At 43.9% G+C, this 23,941-nt stretch overlaps 1 protein-coding gene across 4 annotated transcripts in view; it reads left to right on the top strand.

Annotated features, from left to right (window-relative positions):
• The window catches only part of LOC140734466 (5-hydroxytryptamine receptor 2A-like), a 380,090-nt gene that overhangs the window by 146,471 nt on the left and 209,678 nt on the right, over positions 1 to 23,941 (top strand). For all 4 annotated transcript variants that reach the window (XM_073058450.1, XM_073058452.1, XM_073058451.1 and 1 more), the window contains one exon: positions 7,640 to 7,714. The gene's annotated coding sequence lies outside the window, so the exon portion shown is untranslated. The remainder of the gene's footprint in view (positions 1 to 7,639; positions 7,715 to 23,941) is intronic.

Raw genomic sequence — 23,941 nt, 5'->3', positions numbered from 1 at the left:
GACATTGCTTGCAGGGCATTCTTTAGACTCTGGACAAACTTTTCCATCAAGCCATTTGTAGCTGGGCAGTATGGTGCAGATGTAATATGTCTTATTCCTCTTATTCCATTCATTTTCAGAAAAGACTGAAACTGTTCTGCATCAAACTGTGGTCCATTGTCACTGGCTAAGTGTTCTGGAACACCAGTTCTTGAGAAGAGGTCTCCCTATACATCAACAGTGTGTGAGGCTATAGTGGGGACTATTGAGAACACTTCTGACCACTCTGCAGTTGGATCCATTACTACAAAGAAATTCGTGCTCATTAATAGTCTGGAAAAATCCTCATTGAATACTCTGCCAGGACAGTGCAGGACTTTCCCATGGATACAGAGGCATAGCTCTAGGCATCTTCCAGTAAATTCAAAGTCAGTCCCACATTTTGGACTCTTGTGTCTTACTTTGAATTAGTTTAACATTTTGAAGTTAGAAAACATAACAGTTAGCATTCTGAACAGTGCATGGTGAGCTGCTCGATCTGCTGATCTATCCCAGGCCACCTACAAAGTTTCAAGCCAAGCTTTCATTTTGACCATGCCTAGCCGACAAGTCTGTATCTCCTCCAGCACTTCAGCTTTCAGCTTCGTGACACAACTGCTCTCAGGCCCCACATAAGGAAAACCCTCGCTGAGGGAAGTTTCATCCCGGTGCTGATAAAAATGGGAGAACTGGAACTTCTGCTGCACATTCCAGCCATTTTGGGTTGACATGTAGACTGAAAGCAGTGTGTCATCTTTTCTAGTTTCCCTTTTCATTATCTCTATCTTAATAGGGAGGCATTTGATTTGCATTAGGAAGATAGGTGTCCTGTTTTGAAAAATTTTCAGTGATTTCCTATTCCAAGGTTAAACGGGGCAATCTATCGGCATTTCCATTATTAGTTGTCCCCTTGTATTTGATCTGGTAGCTGTGTCTTTCAAGAAACAGAGACCATCCCTGCATTTCTGCTGCTGCTGTTAGTGGAACACCCTTCAGTGGATTGAAAATGGACACCTGTGGTTCATGATCAGTAATGAGGGTAAACTCTCTCCAATACAGGTACAGGTTGAAAAGTTTTACCCCCAAATCAGACTCATGACTCTCTATCAATCTCTGTGTAATTTTTCTCTGCAACTGTATGGGAACGTGATGCAAATGCTATGGGCATTCACGTTCATCACTCACAACACATGACATGAATTTACCTATACAATAGGGTAAGGTGTCAAAGGCAAGCTTCATTGGAAAACGTGGATCATAATGTGTCAGTGCAAAGTCTGGTGTCACCACTTCCTTTGCACTTTGGAAAGCCACCTCATACTGTTTCGTCCTTTGCCATTTCTTTGTATCTGTAGTAATAAGTTCAAGGGTGGGGCACTGTAGCCAGGTTTTGCAGAAAACTCTTCGGTAATTGAAAGAATCCAAAAAAGTACCACAACTGCGACATGTCCTTTGGCCTTGGGGCATCCACCGCTGCTTACATTCTCTCAGCACACTTGTTGCATTCTTGTGCGTCAATGCTGTGACCACAGTAAGTGATGCTTTGTTTACAGAAATCACACATGTCATGTCATCTCTGAGCCCATAGACTTCTAATCTTTTTACTATTGTTTTGAGATTTTTGAGATGTTCCTGATCATCCTCACTTGGAACAATGATGTCAACCCAGTAATACTGAGTGCCTGGGCAGCATTGCAGCACCTGGTTCATAGGTTTCTGCCAGACTGTATGTGCAGATGCTACTCCAGAAATAATCCTGTTATAGCAATAAAGCCCTGAAGCAATAAAGACTTTGGAGTCTTCTTCCACCTCTATCGGTGTGTAGGCCTCAGCTAAGTCCACATTGCTGAAGTGCTTCCCTCCAGAGGGTATTGATCTAGTTTCAGTACTGGGTTGCTGGTGACCTTAAAATCACCGCAGATCCTGACAGACCCATCCTTCTTTGCTATTGGGAACACTAGCGTTGACTCAACCTTGGAAAGAATTCCTTCAGCCACCATGCTATCAAACTCACTGGCTACTTTATCACTGGATGGGCTTGATAAAACTTGGTTGTGGCATTTTCATTTATCACTATTTTACCCTTGATATATTTGAGTTTTCCAATGCCATCCCTGAACACTGCTGTGGCAACATCCAGTACCTTCCTTAATTCACTTTCAGTTGACTATTTTGCAGGGGTTGTGGAATGCAAATGATGAATGGATCTCCAATCAAATTGGAGTTGTCTCAGCCAATCACGGACCTACAATGCTAGCCCTCCTGTTTTTACTACATAGAAGAACAATTTCACTTGTTAGTTGTATTTCACTGTCATTCTGACAGGACTTACAGTATCTTTTCTCCAGTATAAGTTCATAGTTGGATATCTGCAGATTTCAATTGAAAATCTTTGAAAGATCATTCAAACTCATTTTGGGAAATGACTGTAATAGCTGAGCCAGTGTCCAATTCCATTTTAACTAATTTATCGTTCACCTGGGGTAAACTATATTGCATGTCTTTTGTTAGTTTTCACATAGTAACTCTTAAGGTTATCTAGCCCTGTGTCACTTTCATCACCATCAGATATTTCAGCAACAGTATGCAGATTAGTGCGGTTTTTGAAACTGCAACTGAACTTTTTTAGATTTTTCTCCTCCTTGTGCAGTCCATTTATTTTTTATTTGCCTGACATGCTCTTTGTCTGTGTCCTACAATTATTGTTTACTGTAAACTCAAGTTTTTTGTGGAAGGATATTAAGGTCAGTTCTAATAATTTAAAATGTACAACATCTGACCTTCAATTTATTTTTTTCTCTCGATTTGACAGATCACATCTGTCATCCAGGAAACTGTGATTCTTATGTTTGTTGGGTCATCTTTTTGGGAATGCCCGTTCAGTAATCGCTGACATGAGGGATTAGAAAATAATGCGGAAAGTGATTTCCTTTTCCCTTTACATAGTTCTAGGAATTTATTCTTGTTTAACACTTATGCTTGCTATAGAGAAATTGTGAGTCCCTACTTTAAGCAAAGCATACAAAATGCTGGAGAAGTCATGCACTAGCTTTGGTGGGGGGATAGCTTCATGAGACTTTTCACTTGATGTAAAAACTTCTTCTCAAGACACTCCATTGAATTTAAGAAGTGTCTAGGTCAGTACTTGAGTTGCCTAAGAAAATAAGGCTATAGATCAAGTGCTGCTCAATAAGATCAATAGGTGTGGATGAGTACTGGCTGGTGTGGATATGGTTACATGGAGATGCAAGAGGCAGGAATATGGAACAAAAAACAATCTGCTTGAGAAACTCAGCAGGTTAAGCATCCTGCACAGATGCTGCTCGACCTATTGAGTGCCTCCAGCAGATTGCCTTTTGCCCAGTTTCTATGTTGTGTCACTTGGAGACTTAATACCCTTCCCAGCCAAGGTGATACTTTAGGGCCAGGGGTTTCCAACCTGGAGCACGCAGACATCTCAGTTAATGGTAGGGGTCTGTGCCAAAAACAGATTGGGAACCCCTGCTTTAAGCTGTAGCCACTGAGGTCTTGTGTTATCTTATAAATAACAATGAGTAACTTCATTTGCTGATGTTAGTTGAGTTCATACTAGATGGGGAGAAACCCTTTGGTCTCCTTTATCAATATGGATTTTTATAAAGTAAGGCATTTCATCAAGTACATTTTGTTAAACTTTGTATTCTCAACTTCAGGAGGTCAATCAGAAGATGGCAGTATGGAATGTGAGAGGATGTAACATAAGTTCATGGAGATGTCAGCAAAGTCAATGGCAAAGTTGTGGCCAAAGGAACTTAATGTGAGAAACGATGGGGTCAGTTATAAAAATAGAAAAGGAAAGTAGTTATTAAATTATGGGAAATTGCCATGTATAGGTGTTCAGACAATCTGAGTTTCCATGAACTTGTATGATAAATCAATGAGAGTTAATGTGCAGGTAAAGCAATCAATAGTACAACTGGTGTGTTGGCTTTAACTAAAACAATGTGAATACAAGTTAAAGGCAGAAAATCCAAAAATCTGAGATGCAGAGGGACTTGGGAGTCCTTGTGCTGAACAACCTAAAGGTTAATTTGCAGGTTGAGTCAGTGGTGAGGAAGGCAAATGCAATGTTAGCATTCATTTCAAGAGGTCTAGAATACAAGAGCAGGGATGTGATGCAAAGGCTTTTAAAGCACTGGTGAGGCCTCACCTTGAGTATTGTGAACAGCTGGGGCTCCTTATCTAAAAAATGATGTGCTGGCATTGAAGAAAGTTCAGAGGAGGTTCATAAAGATGATTCCAGGAATGAAAGGGTTAGCATACAAGAGACATTTGATAGCTCTGGATCTGCACTCACTGAAATTTATGAGGATGAAAGGTGGAACTCATTGAAACCTTTTGAATGTTGAAAGGCCTAGACTTGGTAGATATGGAAAGGATGTTTCCCATGGTGGGGGAGTCTAGGACAAAAGAGCACAGCCTCAGGATAGAGGAATGTCTATTCAGGTAGCAGTTTACATTCCACCTCAGGCCAATGTCAAACATGCTTTAGATGATCTGAGCAATGGGATCAATATGCACGAAACAGCGCACCCTAACACCTTCACCGTTGTTTTGGAGATTTTAACAAGGCCAGTCTGAAAAAAATCACTAAGCAATTACTATCAACAGGTCACTTGCGATACCAGAGGAAACAACACACTGGACCATTGTTACACCACCGTCAAGAATGCCTACCATGCTATTCCACGCCCTCACTTCAGGAAGTCTGATCATCTAGCTGTACTTCTACTCCCTGAGAATAGACAGAGACTGAAGACTGTAGCACCAGTAGTGAGGACCAAGAAGGTATGGACAAGGAAAGCACAGGAGCACCTACAGGACTGCTTTGAATCAGTGGTCTGGACTGTATTCAGGGATTCATCTTTGAATCTGGATGAGTATGCTACAGTTGGTACCGATTTCATTAAAACCTGTGTGGATGAGTGTGTGCCTACAAAGACTTACTGTACATTCTCAAACCAAAAGCCATGGATGAACCAGGAGGTACATCGTCTGCTGAAGGCTAGATCTGTGGCATTCAAGTCTGGCAATCCAGGCCTGAACCAGAAAACCAGGTACAATTTGCAAATGGCTATTTCTAGAGTGAAGAGACAATTTCGAATGAGGTTGGAGGTGATATCAGATGTATGGCAACTCTGGCAGGGTCTGAAAGACATTACTTCCTACCAAGCAAAAGCCAATAGCATGAATGGCAGCAATGCTTCACTACCAGATGAACTCAATGCCTTCTATGCACTCTTTGAAAGGGAGAACACAACTACAGCTGTGAAGATCCCTGCTGCACCTGATGACCCTGTGATCTCTGTCTCAGAGGCCGATGTTAGACTGTCTTTAAAGAGAGTGAACCCTCGCAAGGCAGAAGGTCCCGATGGAGTACCCGGTAAGGCTCTGAAAACCTGTGCCAACCAACTAGCGGGAGTATTCAAGGATATTTTCAACCTTTCACTGCTACAGGCAGAAGTTCCCACTTGCTTCAAAAAGGCAACAATTATACCAGTGCCAAAGAAGAATAATGTGGGATCCCTTAATGACTATTGCTTGGTAGCACTCACATTGACAGTGATGAAATGCTTTGAGAGGTTAGTTATGACTGGACTGAACTCCTGCCTCAGCAAGGACCTGTACCCATTGCAATTTGCCTATTGCCTCAATAGGTCAACAACAGATGGAATCTCAATGGCTCTCCACGTGGCTTTAGACCACCTAGACAACATGAACACCTACATCAGGATGCTGTTCATCGACTATAGCTCAGCATTTAATACCATCATCCCCACAATCCTGATTAAGAAGTTACAGAGCCTGAGGTTTTGTACCTCCCTCTGTGATTGGATCCTTAACTTCCAACCGGAAGACCACAGTCTGTGCGGATTGGTGATAACATATCCTCCTCGCTGACGATCAACACTGGCACACCTCACGGGTGTGTGCTTAGCCCACTGCTCTACTCTCTCTATACACAAGACTGTGTGGCTAGGCATAGCTCAAATAGCATCTATAAATTTGCTGACGATGCAACCATTGTTGGTAGAATCTCAGGTGGTGACGAGAGGGCGTACAGGAGTGAGATATGCCAACTAGCGGAATGGTGCCGCAGCAATAACCTGGCACTCAACATCAGTAAGATGAAAGAGCTGATTGTAGATTTCAGAAAGGGTAAGATGAAGGAGCACATACCAATCCTCATAGAGGGATCAGAAGTGGAGAGAATGAGTGAGCAGCTTCAAGTTCCTGGGTTTCAAGATCTCTGACGATCTAACCTGGTCACAACATATTGATGTAGTTATAAAGAAGGCAAGACAGCAACTATACTTTATTAAGAGTTTGAAGAGATTTGGCATGTCAACAAATACACTCAAAAACTTCTACAGTTGTACCATGGAGATCATTCTGACAGGCTGCATCACTGTCTGGTATGGAGGGGCTACTGCACAGGACCAAAAGAAGCTGCAGAAGGTTGTAAATCTAGTCAGCTCCATCTTGGGCACTAGCCTACAAAGTACCCAGGACATCTTTAGGGAGCGGTGCCTCAGAAAGGCAGTGTCCATTATTAAAGACCTCCAGCACCCAGGGCATGCCCTTTTCTCACTGTTACCATCAGGTAGGAGGTACAGAAGCCTGAAAGCACACACTCAGCGATTCAGGAACAGCTTCTTCCCCTCAACTTCACGTCACATGCTGGTGATAATAAACCTGATTCTGATTCTGAATCTGAAACAGAGATGTGGAGAAATTTCTTTAACCAGGGTAGTGAATTTCTGGAATTTGTTGCCACATCCAGTTGTGATGGCCAGGTCGCTGGGAGTATTTAAGGGAGAGCTTGACAGGTTCTTGATTGGATATGGCATCAAAGGTTACAGGGAAAAGGCTGGGAGTGGGGCTGAGGAGGGGGAGAAAAGGATAAGACATGATTAAACAGCAAAGGCAACACGAGTGAATCTGCAGATGCTGGAAATAAATAAAAACACAAAATGCTGGCAGAACTCAGCAGGCCAGACAGCATCTATGGGAGGAGGTAGTGACGACGTTTCGAGCCGAAACCTTTCATCCTGATTTTTGTGTTTCTGTGTTTTTATTAAACAGCAAAGCAAACTTGATGGGCCAAATGGCCTAATTCTGCTGCTATGTCTTAGTCTTATGTCATATGCAACTAAGTAGGGTTCTGATAAAATTCCACCTGGAACATTAAGTACAGGACTGGGTTCCCTGCTAAGCAAAGGTATGACAGAGAGAGAGTAAATACATATGTAAAGGTGAAGCATTTATTCACAGACTCGCATGATGTATCTAGAAGTTTGTATACCACCTGCTAAATATTATTTCACTGTGGGTATGGTATCTCAAATAATTATTGTCTATTTTTTCAGATTTTCAGCATTGTATTGCTAAAAGATACATGCGTTAATACAGTTAAAATTAATGAGTATTTGTAGGCCTAATTGAATGGAGCTTTTCCAATAGAAAATCTGCAAATACCATTTTTAAGTCATTGCCTATGGCAACCATCAACTTACATGCAATTTTCTTATTTTACCCTCCCTCTGTATATTGCTTAAAAATATGTTTTACCCTTCTACAGATTTCCTCTTTGTACCCATCGTTTCCTGGCCTTGATGACCGAACAGTACAAACAGCTTTTGTTTCAGTGATGCAGGTCAGTTTTACTGCTTTTGATAACTTACTGTTACTTGGAATAGTCTTCATAGATAAAACAATATCTGTGGGAAAAAAAACAAAAGCAGAAAAAAGTATATTGTAATAGAGTTTTTAAAAGTTGGCTACAATTGATTCAATGGTCAATAAATGTCATAATGGTTAGAAAAAATTCCTGATGGGCGTAATTATCTTTAGCTCAGTGAAGCAAAATGCAGAAATGAAGGACATTTCTTTTGTGTTATGGATTTAAGAAAAAAGTAAATATTTGCTGGATGGTATTAGTTGCTGGGACCTCCAAAGTTCACCTTGTTAAATCATTGACTTGCATGAAGGGAACAAGTGAAGTACATCAAGATGAAAACAAAAAGTGCTGGATACGCTCCAGAATTCAGGCAGCAACTGTGGAAAGAAAAACAGAGTTAGCATTTTACACTGAATATTTTTCATGAGAATTGAAGTAGAAAGCAGGTTAGTTTTAATATATCCATCTCTACTGATGACATAAAACAACGTGGCAGAATGGAATGTGAGAGGATGTCACATAGGTTCATGGAGATGTCAGCTGAATCAATGGCAAAGTTGTGGCTGAAGGAATATAACGTGAGAAACTAAGGGGTCAGTTGTAAAAATAGAAAAGGGAAGTATTTATTAAATGGTGAGAAATTTCCGTGTATAGGTGTTCAGAGAATCTGAGTGTTCATGAATTTGTTTGATGAATCAATGAGAGTTAATTTGTTGATAAAGCAATCAATAGTACAAATGGTGTGTTTTCTTTTATTAAAACAATGCAAATGCAAGTCCTTTGTTGGAGCTCCTCCGTTTAGCAAGTTGTTGTTTGCTTTTTTCCGAGTTCCAACTTTCTTCAACTAATGCCATATTACTTGATTCCTTTTCTAACGTGTCAACCTTTGCCTTGAATACACTCACCATCTGAGTTTCAAAGCCCTCTTGGTTGGTGATTTCCCCCAAAAAATTCTTTTCCTCTCAGTCTTGAATGAGTAACTCTTGTTTTAAAATTTTGCTTCCTGGTTCCAGTCACCTCAACTATCAACTATGTACCCATTCTGTGAAGTCCATTGAGAATTTTGTATGTGAAATAAACATTACTAGATTCAATTCCAGAATGAAGTGGGGTCCAGGGTGAGTGGGGAAAAGTGGGAAGAGTTGTCCTTGGAGACTGATCCATTATTTTGGAATCACAGATCTACCAAAGCTGCACAAGGGGCAGAACAGCTTATTTCTGCCTCTATTTTTACTGTTTAAAGATGTATTTAATATTATTGGTGTACAGTAGGGATACATATTTGACATGTAACTGGAGAACATTCACCTGTTCCTGATGAGCATTTACCTGATTTCTCGTGGAAAACACTTAAGACCAGATTGTCCAGGCCTGCAGCAATTGCCCTCCTTAATCGCCTGGCTGCACTGGATTTTTGTTGCCATGAACCACCAAAACATCAAGCTGGCATTATTGCCCCTGCCCTTTTATGAAGTGCAGTAAAATGAGGTGGGGGGGGGGAGTTTCCTGGTCACAGACAGTGGAAGTAGGGCATTGTCTATAGTTCCTTCTGTTAGCCTGCAGATGGTGGTACAGATGAAACCTTGGCCCACCTAAAAGTTGGTGCTGCCAGAAGGTTTCTCTCATTTTTCACGTGTCTCTGACCATGATTACAGTACTGGAGTAGGTCGGAGTCTGGACATCCTGTGGCAAGTAACACACTTGACACCACGAGTGGGCTGTAGCAGTAGAAACTGTGTGAGGGTATATCAATAATTGCAATCCCCCTCTCATCACTGCCTATTCCCCTTGGATGAGATGAGGCCTTCGATGTGTAAAATAAAATCATGTTTGACGGGTGATTGTCGATTATGAAGTTCATAAACAAAGTCGCTTAGCAATATTACAGATCTTGTTCTGGCTGTTCAGACCTGATGTCTAGAGTATTTTCTAATACGTAATGGCATTTGGAAAAGTGCAAACCAATTTTACACAGCAGCCATTAGTTTGGTATTGCATGTGGATTGACAATTTGCCTCTGTATTAAATACTTTGTTTATATACTTGTGGCAATTTGATCCACAATGCAATACAAGATCAATTCCATTCTACATCTAATATCACACTGTGGCGACCCACTTTCTGCGCAGGCGAACCGGCTCACAAATAGCCAGCGCGCGGGGGGAGACTTTGGTAATGCACCTCTGACGTCATTTCCGCCCGGAGAGGGTGGGCGCTAGGGATTTAAATGCCAGCGCCGCGAAGTTTGAATAAACTAGTCTCAAAACGACTTACCGACTGCGTGTCGTTATTTCAGCGCTGTGTGTAGCACATTGCTACATTGGTGACCCCGACGGTCCAAACGGGATTTGGACCAAAGATGTCCAACTCTTCATCTGTTCACGCAGTTTCGCTAAAACTGCCGACTTTCTGGACGCTGCGACCACGCGTGTGGTTTAGCCAAGCAGAAGCCCAGTTCCAGATTCGGCAGATATCCTCTGATTCCACGCGTTACTACCACGTGGTGAGCGCCCTTGACCAGGAGACAGCCGCCCAGGTTGCGGATTTCATACAGTTGCCCCTGGAAGCAGGCAAATATGAAGCATTCAAGGCGCTGCTCATTGGGACCTTTGGCCTCTCACGGCGTGAGCGGGGTGCCCGCCTGCTTCACCTGGACGGTTTGGGAGACAGACTGCCGTCAGCATTGATGAACGAGATGCTGGCCCTGGCTGACGGACACAAGCCCTGCCTCATGTTCGAGCAAGCGTTCCTGGAGCAACTGCCCGAGGACATACATCTGCTGCTGGCCGATGCAGATTTCAGCGACCCCCGGAAGGTGGTGGCCCGGGCAGACGTGCTGTGGAAAGCCAAGAGGGAGAGCGTGGCGTCCGTCGGTCAGATTACCAGGCCACACGCCCAACAGCGGACCAGACCAGGCCTGGCAGGGGGGCACACACAACACAGAGGCAGGAGTGAGGAGGCCAGTGAACAGTGGTGTTTCTACCACCAGCGGTGGGGCACAAAAGCCCGCCGTTGTCGCCCGCCCTGCAAGGGCCAGGGCCAGGGCCAGCTGCCGCTAATGACTATGGCGGCTGGCCACCAGGACAGCCTCTTGTACATCTGGGACAAACAGTCGAGATGCCGCTGCTTGGTCGACACCAGAGCGGAGATCAGCGTCTTGCCCCTGACGGGGTATGACACCCGCAACAGGAAGCCAGGACCCACCCTGAGGGCCGCAAACAGCAGCACGATACGGACCTACGGCACCCGCACAGTGCAGCTGCAGTTCGGCGCCAGACGGTTCATGTGGGACTTCACGTTGGCCACGGTGGCCCAACCACTCCTGGGGGCGGACTTCTTGCGAGCTCACAGCCTGCTGGTCGACTTGCAAGGGAAAAGACTGGTACATGCCGAGACTTTCCAGACGTTCTCCCTGGGTGAAGCCAAGCTGACGGCCCCACACCTGGACTCCATCACGCTGTCGGACAACGAATTCACCAGAATCCTGGCGGACCTTCCATCGATTCTGGCACCACAGTTCATGGTAGCCATGCCCAGACACGGGGTACAGCACCACATTCCAACCCAGGGACCACCCCTCCACGCCCGCGCACTAAGGCTCCCCCCGGAAAAGCTCCGCCTGGTGAAGGAGGAGTTCAAGAGGATGGAGGAATTGGGGATCGTACGGAGGTCTGACAGCCCATGGGCCTCCCCCCTGCACATGGTGCCCAAAGCAGCCGGGGGTTGGAAACCATGCGGCGACTACCGCAGACTGAACGAGGCTCCAGACTGCTACCCTGTGCTGCACATACAGGACTTTGCAGCAAACCTGCACAGGGCAAGAATCTTTTCCAAAGTAGACCTCGTCCGGTGATACCATCAAATCCCGGTGCACCCTGAAGACATCCCCAAAACAGCACTCATCACCCCGTTCGGCCTGTTCAAGTTCCTCCAAATGCCGTTCGGCCTGAAGAATGCCGCACAGATGTTCCAGTGGCTAACAGACGCGGTGGGACGTGACCTGGACTTTGTGTTCATCTATTTGGACGACATCCTTATAGCCAGCAGTAGTCACCAGGAGCATCTGTCCCACCTCCGCCAGCTCTACTCCCACCAGAGTGATTTCGGCTTCACGATCAACCCGGCCAAATGCCAGTTCGGTCTTGATACCATCGACAGGATTACCAAAGATGGGGCAACACCTCTGCCCACCAAGGTAGACGCAATCCGCCACTTCGCCCGGCCCAACACGGTCAAAGGCCTACAGGAGTTCGTTGGTATGCTGAACTTCTACCACCGTTTCCTCCCCTCAGCAGCCCGTATCATGCGCCCTTTGTACACCCCGATGTCAGGTAAAGGCAAGGACATTACTTGGGACGAGGAGGCCGCGGCCGCTTTCGTTAAAGCCAAGGATGCCGCAATGCTGGTGCACCCCAGAACAGATGTTCCGACCGCCCTCACGGTGGACGCATCTGACACAGCAGTCGATGGGGTGCTGGAGCAACTCATCGAGGGACGCTGGCAACCCTTGGCGTTCTTCAGCAAGCACCTGCGGCCACCCGAACTCAAGTACAGTGCTTTCGACCGGGAGCTGTTGGCACTGTATCTGGCAATCCGGCATTTCAGGTACTTCTTGGAAGGTAGGCCATTCACCGCGTTCACGGACCACAAACCGTTGACCTTCGCGTTCACGAAGGTGTCTGATCCCTGGTTGGCTTGCCAGCAGTGACATCTGTCCTACATCTCCGAGTACATGACGGACGTCCAGCATGTCTCGGGAAAGGACAATGTCGTGACGGACGTACTCTCCAGACCAGCTGTCCAGGCCCTATCCCTGGGGGTGGACTATGCAGCACTGGCGGAGGCGCAGCAGGCAGACGACGAGATGCCCAGCTACAGGACCGCAGTCTCGGGTTTGCAGCTGCAGGACTTTCTCGTAGGCCCAGGTGAGAGGACCGTCCTGTGCGTCCCGGCAGCCTGGAGGTGGCGAGTTTTCGACTCCATACACGGTTTGGCGCACCCATCTAACAGGACAACCGTCCGGCTGGTCTCCAGCAAGTTCGTGTGGCACGGACTTCGCAAGCAGGTCAGTGAATGGGCCAGAACGAGCGCGCAGTGCCAAACAGCCAAGGTGCAGCGGCACACTAAAGCCCCGCTGCAGCAGTTCGAACCCACCCACCGGAGGTTCAACCACATTCATGTGGATATCGTGGGCACCCTACCCGTGTCCCGAGGAGCGTGGTACCTCCTAACAGTGGTAGACCGGTTCACGAGGTGGCCAGAGGCGGTCCCGCTCACCGACACATCTGCCGATTCCTGCGCCCGAGCACTGATCGCAACCTGGGTAGCACGCTTCGGGGTACCGGCCCACATTACCTCCGACAGAGGCACCCAGTGCACCTCCAGCCTGTGGTCGGCAGTGGCCAGCCTGTTGGGAATGCAGCTACACCACACAACTGCCTACCATCCACAGTCGAACGGACTAGTGGAACGCTTCCACCGTCACTTGAGGTCGGCTCTTATGGCCCGCCTGAGAGGACCTAACTGGGTGGACGAGCTTCCCTGGGTCCTGCTCGGAATTTGTACAGCACCCAAAGAGGATCTGCATGCCTTGTCGGCCGAGTTGGTGTACGGCGCTCCCCTGGCCATCCCGAGAGAGTTCATACCAGCCCCAAGGGGGCAAGAGGAAGAACCCGCAGCAGTCCTGGACAGGCTACGCGAAAGGATCGGCAACCTGGCCCCCGTACCAACTTCACAGCATGGACGGACCCCGACCCATGTACCCAAAGACCAGCAGGACTGTAAGTTTGTGTTTGTACGAAGGGGTGGACACTGGACACTGCTACAGCGGCTGTACGAGGGGCTGTTCAAGGTGATCAACAACGGGCCCACGTACGTTCTAGACATTGGGGGGAGAGAGGACGTTTTCACGGTGGACTGACTCAAACCAGCCCATGTGGACTTGGCACAGCCGGTGGAGGTTCAGGCACCGCAGCGCAGAGGCAGACCTCCCAAACAGAGGCTGATCCAGACTGTGGACATTGCGGGGTGTATCACCGGTTCTGGGGGGGGGTTATGTGGTGACCCACTTTCTGCGCAGGCGAACCGGCTCACAAATAGCCAGTGTGCGTTGGGAGACTTTGGTAATGCACCTCTGATGTCATTTCCGCCCGGAGAGGGCGGGCGCTAGGGATTTAAATGCCAGCACCACGACGTTTGAATAAACTAATCTCGAAACGACTTACCGACCGCGTGTCGTTATTTCAGCGCTGTGTGTAGCACATCGCTACAACACTATTTAAAAATGTGAGCAGCACAATCGAGATTTGTTCATTAGAACCCCACTTTCTACTTTCTCTTGCTTAAAATAACAGAGGTAAAGCAACAACTAAATATTTTGCATTAAGATGTTTCGGATAAATGTTGCACAAATGTACCAGCTTTGCTCAGACAGAATGATAATTCATCACTTTAAAATAAATGGATTCTTGACTTCAGACAACAGTTAATTCATCTGAGCTCCAGAGATTCTTTAGTACTAATTCAGTGCAAAGATTGAAATCTCTTCACTCAGGCCTGTTTCTCATTCCCACAGAGCAAAGGTGGTGCCTTTATTTAGGAAGGGATGCAAGAACAAGCTGATGAACTACAGTCTGCGAGCCAAACATCACAGGTTGGAAAATTATTGGACAGGATTCTGAGGAGCAGAATTTATTTACATTCGGAAAGACGAGGACTGTGTAGGGATAGCCAGTGTGGCTTTGTTCATGGAAGATCGTGTCTTACAAATTTAATTGAGTATTTCGATGAGGTGCTGAAGAAGACTGATGAGGGAAGGGCAGCGGATGTTGTCTATATGGATGTTAGAAAAGCTCTTGACAAGGTCGCATATGATAGGATGATCCAGAAGGCTAGAATTTAAAAAACTCACTCACACAAATGAAGACTCATTTTCAATAACTCTACAATTCATGTTCTCAATATTATTTTTTATTTGCACAATTTGTCTCTTTGCACTTTAGTTATTATTCAGTCTTTGTTTATGTATAATTTTTCATTAATTATATTGTAGCTGGTGTTCCTGATGCGGACTCCTCTACATTGGGGAGATACAGCACAAATTGGGCGACTGCTTCATCAAAAGGAATGTTGACTGGATTGGAGGACTTCAGTTAAATGGAACAATTCAGTCAGCTGAGACTGATACCCCTGGAGCAGAAATGCTGAGGGGTGACCTTTTAGAATTGTATACAATCATGATGGGCATAGATAGCCACAGTCCTTTTCCCAATGTAGGGTAATCTAAAACGTAAGGGCACATGTTTAGAATTAGAAGGCAAAGATGAACATGAGGGGCAGGTTTTTTACATAGTGTGCTGAGAATGTGGAATGAGCTGCCAAAGGGAGTGATAGAGGTGAGTTCAATTACAATGTTTCAAAATCATTTGGAAAGGTTTAGAGGGGTATTGGCAAGCATATGGGATTACTATGGGTAGGCATAAATTGAGCTGAAGCGATTGTTGCATGCTGTATGAATCTAAACAGGACAGCATGCTTGAAAAAAAATATATTCTGTCTGAAACTGGGTATTGAAATGATTAGAGCATATAAGCAATGTATTAAAAAATGTTAATTCTTCTTAGTCTAATGTTTACATGCCTCTGAGCCATCTCCAAAATCTATGCTTAAGAACATGAAAAAATTATTGTAGATTATTCTTGATACTTAAAATAATATTGTTATTAAAATAAGAAGATGTTACTAGTAAAAGAATATTTCTCAACGATGTTCAAACATCTGAAAAGATGTTTTCACGGTGAACTCTGTTGTGAAAGTGAAGTGGTGATGGTGAGTTGGGGTTCCATGCACCAAAAGCTGAGTAAAGTGGCAATCCAAATGGAATGGGTGATAAAGCAAATGTTCAGCATGCTTGCCTTCATCGATCAAGGCAATAATTATAAAAGTCAGGAAGTCGTATTGCAGCTGTATAAACTGTAATTTGGCTACATATGGAATATTATTTGCAGCTTTGGTTATCACACTACAGAAGGCTATGATGGCTTTGGAGAGGGTGCAGAAGAGTTTCACCAGAACGTTGTTTGAAATGCAAAGTGCTAGCTATAAGGAGAGGTTGTACAAATTGGATTGTTAGCTCTGGAGTGTCAGAGACTAAGAGATATTCTGTGAGATTGAGCTATATATATATATATTTGTCAGAGGCTTAGGCAAGGTAGATAGAGCCTTTTTCCCAGTTGGTAACTGAAGAAGAAGCAAACTAGTAAGGCAAAGAGAGGTCATGAAATACCCTTGCCCAAGGAGATCCACAAGATATTCTATATATATTACCAGGAGGAAGAGAATCACCGATGAGAGACTGCATCCTCACTGGAACCAAACCGATACACTATATGTGGAGCCAGGAGTTGTGAGCCAGGTCCTAAACCAATACTTTTCAAAAGTATTCACCAAGAAGAAGACTGTGAAAGATAATGGGTTCAGGGAGGTTAATGTTTTTTGAGGACATTAGTATTAGATGGTAGAGACGTTAACAATTATGGAAAGCATAAGGGTTAATAAATCCCCAGGGCAGTATGAGACCTATCCTAGGCTGCTAGGAGAAGTAAGGAGCCCGCCCTAAACTGACAGATTTTTGCATCTTTGTTAGCCAGAGAACTGGAGGTACCGGAGAACTGGAAGTCTGCTAATGTTGTTCTTTTAATTAAGAAGAACAGTAGATATCAGTAGTAACTAGCTACATACAGGAAGGTGAGCCTTGCATATGTCAATTGTAGAATAATAATTGGAGAAAATTACTAAGGATAGGATTTCTGTACCTTCGGAGAGGCATGGGCTGATCAGTAACAATCAGTAACACTAATTTGATTGAGATTTTAGAGGAGGTAATAAAGAAGAAGTCATGTTGATAAATGGGCAGCACTGTAGCATAGTGTTTAGCATAACTCTTTACAGCTCCAATGATAGGGGTTCAATTCCCAAAACTGTCTGTGAGGAATTTCTATGTTCTCCCCATTACTGCGTGAGTTTCCTCTAGGTGCTCCACTTCCTCTCACATTCTAAAGATGCACGGGTTAGGGTTTGTTATGTCATGAGCATGCTATGTAGCTGCTAGAAACATGGTCACACCCTATGGGCTCTCTGCATTATCCTTGGACTCTGCTGGCTGTTGATGTAAATGATGCATTTCACTTTATGTATGTTTTGATGTGCATGTGCAAAGTATAGCAAGTTTTTAATAAGGCGTTTGACAAGGTGCTGCATAAGGTAGTAGTAGTGTAAAAACTTGAGTTGAGTATGATGTTCTCTTAAGGGGTTATCAGGTGGCTGTAGAGGCCAATTTAGGATACACACTCTGGTGAAGTGGGAGCATGAGTAAGTGGTGGATGTGGTTAGTGGCTGGGTCTTTTGATTGTTTGGTCTCTCCTTTCACAGCTGCATGCTCTCTGTGGGACAGATTGTTCTTGCATAGCGCAGCTCCCTCTTGAACAGATTCCCTCCAGGTGTATCTGTTGACTGAAAGATCTTTGCAGTTTTTAGATGTTAAGTTGAGTTTCTTCAGGCTGATTTTGATGTTACCTTTGAAGTGTTTCCTTTGCCCACCAGGTCTCACTGATCTTCCTTTTACTGGGAGTAAAGGATCTATTTGGAGAGACATGAGTTAAGCATCTGGGTGACATGGCCTATCCGTTAGAGTTGGTGCTGCTTTATCATGGTGGAGATGTTGCTGATGTTGTCCTCCCCAGTATACTGGTGTTAGTATGTCTCTCTTTTCAGTTGATTCTCAAAATCTTTCTCAAGGCTCTTTGGTGATATTGTTCATGTTGGTGTTATTCCAGGGTCCAGAAGGCACTAAATGGTAGGCTGATTTAGAAGATGAAGGTACATGACATCCGGGATCAGCTGGCAAATTCTCAAAAATTGCTTTGCTGATAAAGAGGCAGAGAAGTTGTTGGAAGGTTGCTTTTCTAATTATAAGTCAGTGACTATTGGTGTACCAGTGTTTGTGATCTGTATTAATAGCTTAGATGTGAATGTAGGAGAAATGAATCATCAGTTTTCAGATGAGATGAAAATCGGTGGTGGTGTGGATAGTGAGGAAGGAACTCTGAGGCTATAGCAGGATATAGATCAGGTGGAAAGTTGGATAGACTAGTCGTACAGTAGATAGAATTTAATGTTGACAAGAGCAAGGTGATGCATTTTGGGAAGTCAAATAGGGGTGGGACACACATATTAAATGGTTGGGTGCTAATCAGAATCAGAATCAGACTTTAATCGCCAAGTACCTATGCACATACAAGGAATTTACTTCCGGCAGATGTTGTCTCTCTGCTCATAACAATAATAATGATAAATATAAATGAAAATATAGATTATACATACAGGTAGTGCAATCCAAGTAATAGTTAGCCGACAGTTAACCGGCAGTTAACTATTCAGCAAAGTGACCGCAGTAGGGAAAAAACTTCTCCAGTGCCTATTAGTCTTAGTCTGGAGGGATCTGAAGCGCCTACCAGACGGAAGCAGATCAAACAGTCCGTGCGCAGAAATATTTATGAACAAAGAGCAAAGACACCTTTAGCTTCAAGTCTATTATTCCATGAAAGTAACAGCACAGGTAGTATATGATTCATCTACACCTGGAGTACTGTGTGTAGTTCTGGTAACCATACTACAGGAAGGATGTGATTACCCTGGAGATTGTGCAGAGGAGATTTACCACAATACTGCTGAGATGGAAGGAGTATAGCCATGGATAGAGATTGAATAGGCTGCGTTTATTTTCCCTGGAGTGTGATCTGGCTGGGTTACATAAAATTATAGAAAGCATACAGTAGATAGGGTAGATGGAATCAAAAAACAGGAGAGCATAGTTTAAAGGTGAAAGGAAGCAGTTTAAAGAGGATTTATGGGGAATATGTTTTTTTAGGCAAAGAATGGTTGATATCTGGAGCTTGCTGCCAGAGGATGTAGTGAAATCTTATCCAATCATTTAACAAATGGGTACTTAAATAGCCAATGGTATAGGAGGACAGAGACTTGTGGGTGGTGACTTTTGAGCAGATCAGCAAGAGGTTTGGTAAGGATACGGTGAACTGAAAGGTCCATTTCTCTGCTCTGTGCCCCTGTGACACTTAGTACTACATAACGTTGTGAGAGGCATAGATAGGGTAGATGGCCAGAGACAGTTTCCATGGTAGTGGTGTCTGTATCCAGAAGACATAGGTTTAATTTGCGAGGAAGGAACCTTAAAGGAATTCTGATGGATTTTCACACAAAATGTAGATGGTTTAAGCAGCATCTGAACAGGTACTTGAATGAGCAGAGCACAGAGAGATATGGAATTAACGCAGGCAAGTTGAATCTCAGTGTAACACTTGGCTCGATCAACTCACGATCATCTAGGGAAAACTGCCGTCTACCCTCCAAACTGTGTCTCACGTTTGTGTAGATGCTGTGTAATGCACCCGTAAATCAGCAGACAGTGCACAATATGCGATTAAATGATTACACTTTATAACTCTTATTTTGTGATGTGGTTAGTAGAAAAGCAAAATAGTGAAGAAAAAAGGTGCCACTTTAGTTGATTTTAACCAGGCTGTGCACAAGTAAATTCACTGGAGCTCACAGAACCAGGTCTCCTTTCCACCAATCGATCTCCTCCGAACTCCGGCGACCCTCGGCCGAGACCACCCCCGGTGGTCTACCAGAGCGCTCCACATGCATCCTTCCTCTTCTCCTCTCCTCGACGAAAGCCTGCACACTAACTCCAGTTCCCACACATACAAGATAGAATAACATGACTTCCATTGGTTAGTTCCCCATTATCTGTAGTTGTAACCCAAACATTGCAGCTACAGAGAGACATTACCTCATCAGTTAACATTACAGAGAAGCCATTTTATTAGCCTTAGCAGTTAACGTTACTGAGAACTCCCCCACCCACACATCAGTATGGATAAGCTGAGCTTAGATATGGTAGGTTAGAGTACCTTTTTCTATGCTGTACTATGTCACTATGATTCTAAGATATCTTCAGCTGAGGAAAGAGAAAAAATACTTCAGAAGCTTTGGCCCTGAAGGAAGCTCCACAAGAATAGAGATGACCAAGATGCAGAAATTGTGAGAGTGGCACTAGAGGTCTTCTCTAATGACAATTAAGAATGTTCCCTATCTGTTTAAAGCAAGTAATTCTACTTGTTAGTAAAGATTTAAAAAACTACAACTATTAATAAACCATATAGTATATACAGACATAGATATTTTATTGATCCCAAAGGAAATTACAGTGTTACAGTAGCATTACAAGTGTACAGATATAGAAGTACACAAGTATTAGAAGAGAAGTACGAAAGAATGAAAAACATAAGTTACCACAAACAGTCTAACAGGAGGGAGTCATCACTTCTCCGGTTATAGGTTGATTCATTACAGAACCTAATGTCTGAGGAGCAACACATTTGTCTTAGTCTATTGCTAAAAGTGCTCTTCTGTTCAACCAAGGTGGCATGCACAAGGTGAGAAACTGTCCAGAATTTCCAGGATTTTCTGTCGGGTTCTTTGTTCTACCACAGCCTCCAGTGTGTCCAGTTTGACTCCCATAGCAGCGCCAGCCTTTCCAATCAGTTTATTGCGTCTTTTGGTGACAACAGACTGGTAGAACATGTGGAAGAGAGGCCTGCATACCCCAAAGGACCTCAGCTCTGTGTTGGTACTTCGCTCATGTCTGTCATTCAAGTGCAGCCCAAGGTTCTTGTAGGTCCTCACCACATCCATGTCTTCACCATCGATAATAACAGTGAGCAGTGCAGGCTTTGTCTTCCTAAGATCCACCACCATCTCTTTTGTCTTACTGATGTTGAGCTGAAGGTGATTCAGTTTGCACCATTTGACAAAGTCCTCTACCAAAGCCCTGTATTCATCCTCCCATCCTCCCTTTATCCACCCAACTATTGCTAAGTCATCAGAGAATTTTTGCAGACAACATGACTCAGTGTTTTTATCTAAATTTCGAGGTATACAGGATAAATGGGAAGTCCCCTGTGGGGCCCCAGTGCTGCTTATAGCCATGCCTGACACACAGCTCTGAAGCTGCACAAACTGTGGTCTGCAGTCAGTTAGTCCATTATCCAGGATACAATGGTGCATTGAATGGTGCTTCCCCGCCCACCCCCCAGCAATGAGGGCTGGATGGTATTGAAGGTGCTTGAGAAATCAAAAAAACATCATCCTCTCAGAGTTGCCCTGCTTATTCAAATGGGAGTAGGCTCTGTTCAGCAGGCAGATGACAGCATTGTCAACTCCAATGTGCTCCTGGCAGGCAAACTGCAAGAAATCAAGGGCTGAGTTGACCAGGAGTCAGATGTGAGCCAGCACTAGTCTCTCTAGCATCTTCAATGATGTGTGAGGTCAAGGACATTGGACATATATAAATCACATAAATGGTTTCGGAGTATTGCATCAAAACTGAAGTGAGGATTTCTGGCCAAGATTACAGAAAAAAAATCTCAACAATAGCATTACAAGAAAATAAAACTTGCAATTGATGGAAATCTAAAATGAAAACAGAAAATGCTGGTAGTACTCAAAAAGTCAAGCCCAATTTAGTGTAGTTGAACATATATTTTGATGTTTTCATATACTGTACATGTTACAAATAAATCAAATTATTATCCTTGTCTTTATTTGTTCAAGTTCGAGGTCAAAGATCTTTCATTAGAAATTTGTTCAGCTGTCGAGAGAGGAATGTCTTTGAAAGAGGAGAACAAGGAGATCTTGAGCATTAGTTGGAAACAAGATGACCTAATTGATGACTGAATGGGAGCAGGACCATAAACAAAAGAATAGGGAGTTGTGAGAAGCAGAGCAGGAAGACACACCCAACCAGTCAGGCTAACCATGTTCTCTACTCCAAGATGAAATACAAACAAAAAAGGAATAAAAAACAAGCTGAGCCAATTTATCAGTTAATCACCTGTGATATTGGATATGTTTTCTTTTATTCCTCAGAGTACACACCCAGCCTGATGTTTACAACACCCCTCATTCTTTAGTCTGCATTCTCACTTTCACTGTTCCCATTGGTCATGTAACTTGTTTATAGCTTATCCCCATCGTTACCCTATCAGGCATTTTCCCCACCCAATCTGCAGTTTAATGTTGTCTCCTTTCCAATTCTAAAGGAGGATCTTTGACACAAAATCTTCAATTCAATTCAAGTACATTTATTATCAAAGAACATATAAATTATACAACCTTGACATTTGCTTGCTCAATCAAGAGAAATGTTAATTCCATTTCTCTTCTTACTGTTGAGTATTTCCAGCATTTTTTTGTTTTATTTAACATTGGGCAATAAGATAACATAGTGGTTATAGAAAAGGATTCAGAAAGCAGAATTATGAGGTTATTTATTTATTTACTGAATAAATACAGTATAAGCCCTCCCGGCACTTTGAGCCATACCACTGAGCAATCCCCCAATTTAATCATAGCGTAGTCACAGGACAATTTACAATGACCACATAACCTACCAACTGGTATGTCTTTGGACTGTGGAGGAAACCGGAGGACTTGGAGGAAACTCACGCAGTCACAAGGAGAACATACAAACTCCTTAAAGGCAGTGATGGGAATTGAACCCAGTTTGCCTGTAATGTAAATTGTTGTGCTAACTACTACACTACCGTACACATCATAACAGAAAATTGCATGGGTTAAGTACAGGTAGTTAAATAAATAAGACCTCGTATTGCTGTTTTAAGAATCTATGTATTTTCCTAAAGACCTTTGAGAGAGGAAGTCTGCCATCCAGATCTATTCTAAATATGACTCACTATACATATAAAATTCTTGTGAGGTACCTTATGCTGTTTGAACAATCTAAACACTGACCCAGATAGACTGGAAAGACAGGGTGACGGGATCAGAGGAGAGAGCCGATTTCACTCGCTCTCTGCAACATTCACTCCTCTCTCCATGGCATTGAGGCTATGAAGGCTGCCCACGCTGCTGTACCCCATGCCTGCTAATATGCTGAACTAATACGAGGGAAAATTAGTTACCTACGATAAATGTTACAGAGGGAAATAGTCTATATCTTAATGTCAAAGGCAATGTTGAGTCCTGATGAAGGGTCTCGGCCTGAAATGTTGACTGTACTCTTTTCCATAGATACTGCCTGGCCTGCTGAGTTCCTCCAGCATTTTGTGTGTGTTGCTCGGATTTCTAGCAACTGCAGATTTTCTCTTGGGTTGAGATCATTGTCATATGCAAGAAAACAGGTGCAAGGAGAAACTTACTTGCAGATGCACTATAGACAGCATTCACAAGAAGAATATTTTAAAAAAACACATTTTTGTGAAAAACAACAAATTTAGAAAAAGAACATTTTAGTGTAAAGTGGTCATAGTGTTGCTAACTTCTAGTGATTGGACTGTGCTGGTTTCTTCAGGAACCAAAAGGTGGAAGGGATTTCAGTTCACCAAACATTTCAAGTCAAATCAAGTCACTATTTATTGTCATTTTGACCATAACTGCTGGTACAGTACACAGTAAAAATGAGACAACGTTTTTTCAGAGCCATGGTGCTGCATGAAACAGCACAAAAACTAGACTGAACTACGTAAAAAAAAGAACAACACAGAGAAAGCTACACTAGACTACAGACCTACCCAGGACTGCATAAAGTGCACAAAAACAGTACTGGCATTACAATAAATAATAAACAAAACAATAGGGCAGTAAGTTGGTGTCAGTCCAGGCTCTGGGCATTGAGGAGTCTGATAGCTTGGGGGAAGAAACTGTTACATAGTCTGGTCGTGAGAGCCCGAATGCTTTGGTGCCTTTTCCCAGATGGCAGGAGGGAGAAGAGTTTGTATGAGGGGTGCGTGGGGTCCTTCTGTGGTGAACTACATATACCTGTCTGGACTGCTCCTGTGGCTCCTCCCACAGACCCCTGCTGACTGCTCCTGTGGCTCCTCCCACAGACCCCTGTATAAAGGCAATTGAGGCCTGAGCCCGGCCTCATTCTCCAGGATGTAGTGTTGTTCATTCTTCCAGTCAATAAAAGCCGATATCTCGCTGCTTACATCTCAGAGTGAGTTATTGATGGTGCATCACCTTCATAATACTGTTTGCTTTGTGGATGCAGCGTGTAGTGTAAATGTCCATAATGGCGGGAAGGAAGACCCCGATGATCTTCTC

The sequence above is a fragment of the Hemitrygon akajei genome, chromosome 10, assembly GCF_048418815.1.
Source record: "Hemitrygon akajei chromosome 10, sHemAka1.3, whole genome shotgun sequence".
NCBI lineage: Eukaryota > Metazoa > Chordata > Chondrichthyes > Myliobatiformes > Dasyatidae > Hemitrygon > Hemitrygon akajei.
Note: the sequence above shows the minus strand (reverse complement) of the source record. Positions and strands in the feature narration are given on the sequence as shown.